This window comes from Harpia harpyja, chromosome 1, assembly GCF_026419915.1.
Source record: "Harpia harpyja isolate bHarHar1 chromosome 1, bHarHar1 primary haplotype, whole genome shotgun sequence".
NCBI classification, from domain to species: Eukaryota; Metazoa; Chordata; class Aves; order Accipitriformes; family Accipitridae; genus Harpia; species Harpia harpyja.
In genome coordinates, this window is record NC_068940.1 from 82,176,415 (window position 1) to 82,186,120 (window position 9,706).

A 9,706-nucleotide genomic window follows, 5' to 3' on the forward strand; every position below is an offset into this window, starting at 1 on the left:
ATGCTGCTTAGAGCAGCAGCCCAGAGTGTCCATCTGAATATTTTTCCATACCTAGCACTGTCATTTGGGGGACCCCAGCTGCATTTGTTGCAGATTTCTGACCATGGCTTAAAAAACCCCACTAGCCTGTTTTGAAGTCAAAGTTCAGTTGAAACACTGTTTTGAACTCTAGAGGATGGCCATCTTGTAACAGCATCGCGGGGGGGTATAAGCTCTGGTAACCTGTTTGAGAAATGGACTATTACTCCTTACCTCTCTGGGTCTTTGACTTTGATAAGAGTATCTTGGGGTGGGATACAAAAGTGAACCTGGGATTTAAAGGGAGCCCAAAATCTGAGAGCCGCTCCATCTCTCTTGACTTTTTGGTCTCACGACTGGGTGCCTGGTCATACATCACGACATGTCCTGGGCAATGGGATACCCAGCTAGTGTCCTGGAAGGGATCCAACAGTTTAATAATCTGCTCGTGCCCCCTCAGGGGCTCAGTGAGGGCTTGCTCAATGGATCAGGTTCCACCCAGGGTGCCCTTTGCAATGAGGCTGCTCCACATGCTCTTTCTTTTCTTGCATAAAACCAAAATTCAAAGTCCAAGGGCTTACTGCTAGGGTACTCAGTGAAATATCAGAGGCTTGGGTTTTAATCCCTTATCTACCTGATATCACACAGAAATTTAACCTAAACCATCCATAATTCCTGCAGGGTTTCCTAGTGAGCAGGCTGTACAATATTCTGGAGGACTGGGGGCGGGGGGGAAGAGGAAGAGGGGAGGCAAGGCCATGGAAGGTTCTTTCAGTCCCTTGGTGAAGCTATTTCACTTTGTATAAATTGTACCATCTTTCCAGGTAAATGCCTTAATCTCTTTTTTTTTTTTTTAGCTACAAAGAATTTCAGCTGCCACTGTGCAGCAGCTTCATGTTCTTAAGTTACTCTAATATACCTCCCGACTCCTGTGGCTTTGACTAATCTAAATAATTCTCTATCATCTACAGCATTTTATATGACTCATGACTTACTTCCTTTTTCAGTTTGCTGATGAAACAACACTGGCCCAAGGTTGGGTCAACTGTTAGCATTTTGCCACGTTGAAAATTAATGCAGCCCATACCATCCTGCAAATTAACTTTTATTATAGTAGCCAGTGTCCAACAGCTGGTATCATGTGTCACAGCGCAAATTTCTACTGCAGAGGAGGGAAGCTGTGATTATAATTGGTTGGGTTCATCTCGTCTTGCATAGCCAAAGTGCCACTGAAACTCATGACTAGTGATTTGCATGGGACAGTCATACCTGCAGCTGAACAGTGGTTGCTGAAATAAGCAGATTCAACTAAACTCCATTGCAGATAACATCACTGCTCTCTAACTTTCCATTGCAACCCATAATTCCAGTTCTTTTCTTAGTGATATCTTGTGAAGAACTATAACAAAGACTCTATAAAAATGAAAATCAGTGCCGAGTCTTCATCCTTAGTCTGTGGCAACACTCAGGGAATTGCTTTGTAAAGTATTTCAAGAGTAGGAGAATGGTTTCATCTTTGTATTTCAGGGGAATCTTAAGTGTCAAAAAGGGAAAACAAAAAAATCCATGTGGAAACACATCATCCTTTTTTTTTGAAAAGCTAAATGATGACAAGCAAAATTTTACCACATCTCAATTTAACAGTGACTAGCCCCAATAAATTCCTCTCTCACAATTCCATACTTTAGGAGCAATACGGCAATGAGTTTGGCTTGTATCCCTGGAGTCAGATTTCTGACTGCCAGAAGCGTTCCCTTTCCTCTATCACTTCTCGTCAGCTGAGGAGATGGAAAGCACGGAACATTTATTTAAAAAAAAAATTATTTGTTAGACACAATGGGCCACATGAAAAAAATCACTGAACTTGTGCCTCAGATCACAGGTGAAAGATTTTGTCCCTAAGCTTGAAGTCAGCTATACAGCCGAGGGCAGCTGTTCCGCGTCTGGGCAGCTGTTCTGGATCCAGGCAGGGACAAGAAATCTGTTCTACTAGATAAACTCAGTCCAGCTATGGCTATGTAAATCTGGAAGCATCACATTGCGGATGTGCCAGAATTATTATGCATTTACATCAGTGTTATTGAAAGCAAAATCTGCCTCATTATCTTTCTAGAAAGAAAGACTATCACTGGTGATAATTAGCACAGAGATACTTGCTTCTGTTGAAGTGAGCCTAATTTTTCAGTGTGTGGTGGTCCTGTACGGTAATGTCTATCATCTGATGAATGACTTAATTGCTGAGGAGAAGGGGTATTAATCATAGTATATAAAGCCTAATGAACAGCAATGATATTAAAAAAATACCTATGTAAACAAGATGCATAAAAGCATGCTGTTTGAGATGTTAGCAACTGATGTGATCATGAGCTGTGATTTCCAAATAAATGCCAGAGAAATGAGTATTCCCAGCTCATGTCTGAACTATTCATAAGACTAATTTCCGAAATGTAAAACATTCTATCTATTATATGGGAATAAACCAAGTCCCTTTTAATGAAGGTTGCCTTTGTACTGGCAGCGCTGACCATAATTTCAGGTCAATATGGACAAAATGGGTGCTCTTCCAGACACATCTGGTTAGGTGCATAACTGCTTTTATGTGAAGGGTTTTAAATGCAATTCGAACTCAAAGTACATTGCATTGTCTCACTTGGTGGGGCTGAACTTCAAGCTGGTGAGCATATGGTAATATTAAGCCTTATTTTTTTCTCATGCTAGATCCTCATTAAAGGCCTTGATGCATTAACTACAGGTTAAATTCTTTCACATATCTGCCAGCTGAATTACAATGTTTTTGCTCAGTGAGCCTTCTTGGAGGTAAGGTACTACTCGCTTAGCAAGTGTGCAGCATCTTTTCTAAGGGGGCAATGCATGTTTAATTTTTTTTAAAGCTTAGTATGAAATGCAGTAATAAAACTCATAGTAACTAATAAATGCATACAAACACAATTCTCTATGGGATATATTTCCCCTCTGTGTGTGGGAAGCAAGATCAAGAGGAAAGATTATACTAATAAAAGCTATTTAAAGAGTCAGGAGAGTAAGGGTGAAAAATATACCTCATTATCAAACCAGAAAAAAGCTTTCCGTCATCACAGTGGTTTTCAACAAGGAGAAATCTTGAGTTTTACTGATGTTAAAAAAGAATTCTTTATAAAAATGCCTCCAGTAGAAAGTAGCAAGACTAGCAAGACTTTTTTTCCCCTTTTTTCTCCTCTCTAAAAATGGGAGGGAATTCTGATGAGAAACAGCGATGACGAATGGTATTTACTGCTCTCTCATGAATCTAGGCTGCTCCACTGGAGCACAAGGAGCCTGTACAGTTCCCGCTATGCCAGCCAGAGGGACTCTACCATGATTTCAACAAGACTTGGAGCGAGTCCAAAGGCTTCAATAACCTCCTTTAAGTGCAGAAACGTAATCTTGCACGGAGCAGCATTCTCCTGCAGCAGCACATGTATCTGCTTTACCTGAGCTCTTCTTTGTCAATGTTCATCAATGGGTGCAAGCAAATAAACGAAGGCTAAGCAAAAAATATTTCCAACCTTTATTTCAGTGCCCTCACAGTTGCTGGATGTATGATGCGAATGATTGTGTGCTCTGGTGGAGCAATAGGTTCCTTTCAGGTGGGAAAGGAAACTAAGTAATTTCTTTACTCCAATATGCCTTCAAATAGCATTAGGACCAAAACTGCTTGGAAGCCTATTATATAAAAATGCTGGAAAATATCTGTTTTAATATTAAAGGCATTTCCTTGATTAGGTTTTATCAGGGTTTGTTCCTTCCAACTTTTTCAACACTCTTCTTTTAAAATCTAAAGCAATATTCAGATAATTAGAGATTGGTTTATATTGAAGGAGGAATTTTTAAATCTCCATAGTTTGGTTTAAAGTCATCACATAGCTTGGATATTCTTCCTTCTGATATATTATACGTTAGTAGACACCTATTCTAAGTGTCACTTTTGTACTGGCTATTAAACTAGGTTCCTTAACTGATCTTGTAATAGCAACTTTGCATCCTTCTAGTGTGAATTAATCTAAGCAGTACTAAAATAAAACTGTACAGTATGAATCATAATAAGTTCTAATTCTTGTAGAACTATTTAAAGCTACAAACACCTGAAAAAAGTAAATGTGTCACTGAAGTAGAGCTCACCTCATTTTGTTTTTCAATTTTGTATTTTCATTTTAAAACTGAGACCAAAAAAAGATTACACACTGTACTCTGCAGTTATGCTGATGGAGAGCTGATCTTGATCTCCAGATATACAATAAAGAAGCTCTTTCCAAACCTATTGCAAAGGAGCTGAGAGAGAATCATCCAACTCTTTATTGCCTCATTTTTGAACAGGCACTTGTAGTTAATATTTCCATCCCCAACAGACAGAATTATGCTTTTGAATGTGATAGTGAGTGCTCAGTAGCACTTAGGATTGAGGTTTTCTTCTTTAAAAACCTAATTTTATTTTTTCTCAGGTTATTGCTTTCTCATTTCAGCCTGAAAGGTGTTAGGGAGGAGCATGCAGAGTCTCGGCTGCAGACGGTGAGGCTCCAGACCTCAGAGGCACAAAATGCCCTCAAACTATTTATTGCTGAAACCCTCATCCCCATGAAGAAACCACTGCAAAACAGCTCATATGGGTCCGTGGAGAGAAAGAGAGGTAGGACTTATCTTACACACTTGAAAAAGGTAAACCAGAGGAAAAGAAAATAGTCACAGCTCTTGCAGGCTCCTTCCTGTTCAGGAGAGACATTTTGCAAGTTGTGCAGCGATGTTCATTCCCCAACTAGAGAAGCCTAGGCTGGAAGGAGGAGGGGAGAGCCTTCTCTGACTCATTGCACTTCCTCCTGCTTTGCCCTCGTGAACAGCCTCTGCCCGCATCGTGTTCATGCAACAGCCAGGAAACACTGGACCTGACCGTGTTCTTGGTGCTTATGAGCCAGATGACCTCCAAGCTCCTTTCAGCCCAGATTTTCCTATGAGTGTGAGTGACTGTCTTGAGTGAAGAGTAATGTAATGCTGGAAATGCAAACAAGTTTTCTGAGGACATCACAGAAAAGCTAAGGATCCAACTGAGTCCATCCTTCTGGGCAGCCAGGGCACTTCCCATTGCCATTACCTGGGGAAATCCCTATTCCCAGTGCAAGTCACAGCCTGTGCTGGGAGCTTCGCTTTGATTCGGGGAGGACATCCGTCCCGGTCCTGTGCAGAGCTACGGGCAGCTCACTGCTGGGGACACGGGCTGAGAGTTGCAGAGCAAGAAGTGCAGGGCATGGAGGGGGACGCAGCACTGGGCCATCACTCTGGGTGGGAGTGGGGAGGTGGCTCTGGGGAGGAGAGCAGGAGTGAGCAGGGGCGTCCCACCACGGGACCTGGCCTTCCGGGGTGCTGAGGCTGGCAATGGAGCCCTCTTTCCTTGCCCCTTCCAGCAAATCCATCCCACTGCCTTTTCTGTACACTACGCCCTGTGTCAAAGCTGCATATTTTATTCTAAGGAACAATATTGATTTACATCCTTTGAGCACTATGTGATAAACTTGTCAGCCACATGTCATTACAGCACTGTCATACACCAGCTAATGTACAAAAAGCAAAGGAAATAAAAAATTCAGCTATCTATCTGGCATCTCAGGTGGGAGCATACAATATTAATAGAGCTTTGAAATGCATCACTGCACTCGGCAAAAGCCCAAAAGTAATATTTTCCTCCTTCAGACATCCAAAAGCATGAAATAATGACTATTTTGTTTTCCAGTGGATACAATATATCTCCGCAGCACTGGAGTGAATGCTCCATAAAGCACACCAAAGCATGACTTCAAGATTTTTGCAACAGCTGAGTGACTGTGACAGCTCTTCCTCTATTTTATTGCATTCAAACTAAGCAGATGTGAAGAGAAATTGCGATACATGCATGGTATGCGTTATTGGTAGCATTCATTCACTGTTGTCGAACCTATTCCTATTCTCTTACAGACACTTGTTTAGTCATGCTCGGAAACATGATTAGGACTCAGTCTTTCTGTGTGCTTTGTCTGCTAAATTTCCATTTAATAGCCAGTCTCAATTTTCAGTAAAAATGGTTATTTTCCTAATCAACAGGTATGGAAACTCTGCCTTATCTCAGAGAGACCTTATTGGGTATGTTTGGTCTGCACAACGTCCCCTTTACTAGTAATACAGATTTTGCAGTCTGTACTTGGTCTCTGTCATTTCCTCAGTTTTAGTAATGAAGGAGAAACAAAAGGAGGTTGTTGGGGAAGGAACTGCACATTCTGTATCTGTACAGAGAGTGTTTCTACAGCTGAAGGTGAAAACAGAAGGGATCAGGAAACAAAGACCACATTTACAAAGGTGTTTGATTTGTGGGATTTTAATATAGCTGCCTAACACCTATTGATAGAGTGGGAATTTCCCAGGCACTTTTTAAGTGTCTAGGGCACCTTATCTCTGCCCTTGGACATTTATTTCTATTTACTGAGGTAAATACCTTTAAAAAGAGAGGCTCCACCTCTCATCTTCAAAGTGATTTAAGACCAGATGGTTCATGCAAATTGTCCTGCTCAGAATCGGACGATTTGTCATTGCTTAATGTTGAGACTCTTTCCCTTCTTCTGTGCCAAGTGCCAGAATCCCACCATGCAGTGCTCAATGGGCTAGGTGACCAAGAAAAGGATGTGCAGAATTAGGCCCATTAGGTGGGCTGCTGTCTAGAACAAGAAAACTGAAAAACAGGAAAACAAGTGAAAAGGCATGTGCACATATAAATGCCTGACTTGGTGCTGCTGCTGAATTGGCCAGAAATGAGTGTCTCCTTCTATGCAGAATCCAGGCCCAGATCCGAGTCCATGGTGCCTTCTTCCTTTGAGTCAATAAATTTGAGTCAGTGCATTTTGTAATGTTAGGAGTTGCCCAACATTTAATTAATTTGAATAAAAACAAAAAAATAGTAGAATTTCTGTAAAGGCTGCAGTATGAGAAGATATCAAGATGTGAACCACCCCTGGCTTCAGTTTTGCAAACCAGAAACCTGCCTGGCATTTTACGCAATCAAAACCACACCCTTTTCCATTCAGCTCTGATTTATTAACTAGAAAGCTCTCATATCATTCCCTCTTTCCACGGTTGCTGGTACTATCTACAGTTTCAGATAACATAAAAGAAAGCTTGCTGTGCCAAAGATGGCAGTGATTATAATTTTCATTTTTTAACAGTTATCATTTTCACATTCCTACTTTCTGTGTTTTCCAGTTCTGAAATGAATCATACATATAAAAAAATAAAAACCTTCATATTAAATTGGTCTCAGAACATTAAGAAAAAACATCCACCGCACCCTGTGATTAATTCATTAATCCATCTTTCAAAACAAGTAATCTAATTAGCTTGCAAACAAGAACATGACGCACACGTGGCTCTTCAAATAGTGTTGACATACTGAATAGCTCAGATTCCTGTGATACCCAGCCTTTCACTTGCTGCTTCCAGTTCCAGTAAGACCCAAGACCAGAACATTTTTGCTCTCCAAGTTTACTTGGTGTAAATATGGAATGAGCTTATGGTCCGAGGCTGGGATGCAAAGAACAGATCTCTTTGAAGAAAGTCGAAATTTCAAGTGCCTCTAACTGACAGCCCTAAGCACAGTTGACTAAAAAATATACGGATTTCAAAAGACCTGAGCGCTGTCATTTGGCCTCTTCATGAGTACCAAAACTCAATCAAAAGTTCAATAGCTCATGCCATACATATGTATTTGTATACATGAAAGAGGAGAACTGAGGGAAGCAGACTGGCTGGTGAAGAATGCAAGGAGAGATAGGTCTGTCAACTTAGTTAAGAGAGCTACACCGTGTCAAGAGACCACAAAGCAGTGTAAAGTAAGGGTGATAGTTTTGGAGGTGGGTGGGACTGAAGCTGAATTTCATATATGCCTATCATCCAACTGAAAGGCAATCCAGAAGACGTACCCAACAAAAACATTACCATTCTATTCATAATGATACAATCAGCTTTAAATATTTCAGAAAGATCAACCAGGATGAACAGGGTGGTTTTAACCTGTTATTGTAAGATATTTTTGTCCTCAGGTGGCTTGTTTTCATTTTTTATGTCAGACTCTGCTGTCATGTCACAAAATCTCAGAAATGGGACTGAGGTGAGTGTTTGGTAACTGTCAAGGTCTCTGTCATTGCACCCACATTTGCAGTCCTTTCAGCTAATGGAGGTGCTGCTGCACTGAATTAATCCTTGTCATCACCCAACAGGGAGGACTTTATTTTCTGGTACTGACTTCTTGGCTTTTTGCTAACGTTTTTTAGCACAGACTGTGATATAACTGGAAATTATTTCTCATTGTTTTTTCAAAGTTCAACTCAAAAGAGAATTTAGGTGTTAGCTATGTCGCTCGTTACCTTCTTTATTTTGGAAATTTGTGGGGAACACAATCAGTTTCTGAGAATTAAATTATCCCAGTGACTGCTGAAAAAAGAGGGAACATATAAATGCTACAGCGAAGACAAGGAAGCTGAATGATCTATCAGAATTACCCATGTCTGACAAGATGTCTTCTGTCACACCTAATACTTGGTTAGTGGCTGGGATGGGTGGAGATTAGCATGGGAAAATACATATACACCTTATATGTTGTGTAATGGTTCTTGCATTGGTTCCCTGCACATGGGCTGAATCAGAAAGCTCTTATGGGGTGGCCTTGTAGCAGATTATGGGAAAGGCCAGAGATTTGGGTTCATGTGGATCCAGTCATGCTAATAAAACAGCAGGGAGGTTCATGAGTGCGTTGATGGTTGAGAATGACCAACATAAGAGTGAATAACAAACTGACGGAATGTGTCCTATAGAAGCTGCCCAGTAAGGAACTTCCTGAGCTTCCAAGAACACAGTCTGGAAGCAATCAGAGCACTCAGTACATGTGAAATGCAGGCCCGGTAAGCAGCGCTGCTTGGCAAAAATGAAAATTCCAGGTTTTTAATGAAAGACTAGTTTTATAAGATTGAATTGCATTTCAGATGTATCATTTTTACTAAAAGAAGTACAAGAGTAATCAAGTCCAACCAAAATGTATTGAATGTAAGGAAGCAAAATGCTTTGTTCTTTTCTCCCTTATGAAGTGCGGGGAGAAGCATGTTCTCACTAAACAGTCAGTCTCACTCAGACTGATATTGCTCAACAGAAAGGTTGTTCCATTTGTAATAGCGTGACAAAGCCTTGTCAGAGATTTCATGTATACCCTGTTTGTATATACTTCTCTTATCAATGAGAAATATTGGAAGCCTAGCAGATGAAAATTCAGTATGATCACTTGACTGATGATACCATGAAGAAATACAGGCAAAAAACAGTGTTACATGATGTTGTGGTTTAAGCCCAGCCAGCAACAAAGCATCACGAAACCGCTCACTCACTCCCCCGCCCCGGCTCCGGTAGGATGAGGAGAAAATATAAAGAAAAAGCTTGTGGGACAAGACAAGGACAGGGAGGGATCACTCACCACTTATGGTCACGGGCAAAAGACAGGCTTAACTTGGGGAAGAAACAAAATACATTTAATTTGCTACAGATCAAATCAAAAGAAGGATAATGAGATGTAAAACCAAACCTTAGAACACCTTCCCCACACCCCTCCCTCCTTCCCGGCTCAACTCCACTCACGGTTTTCTCTAACTCC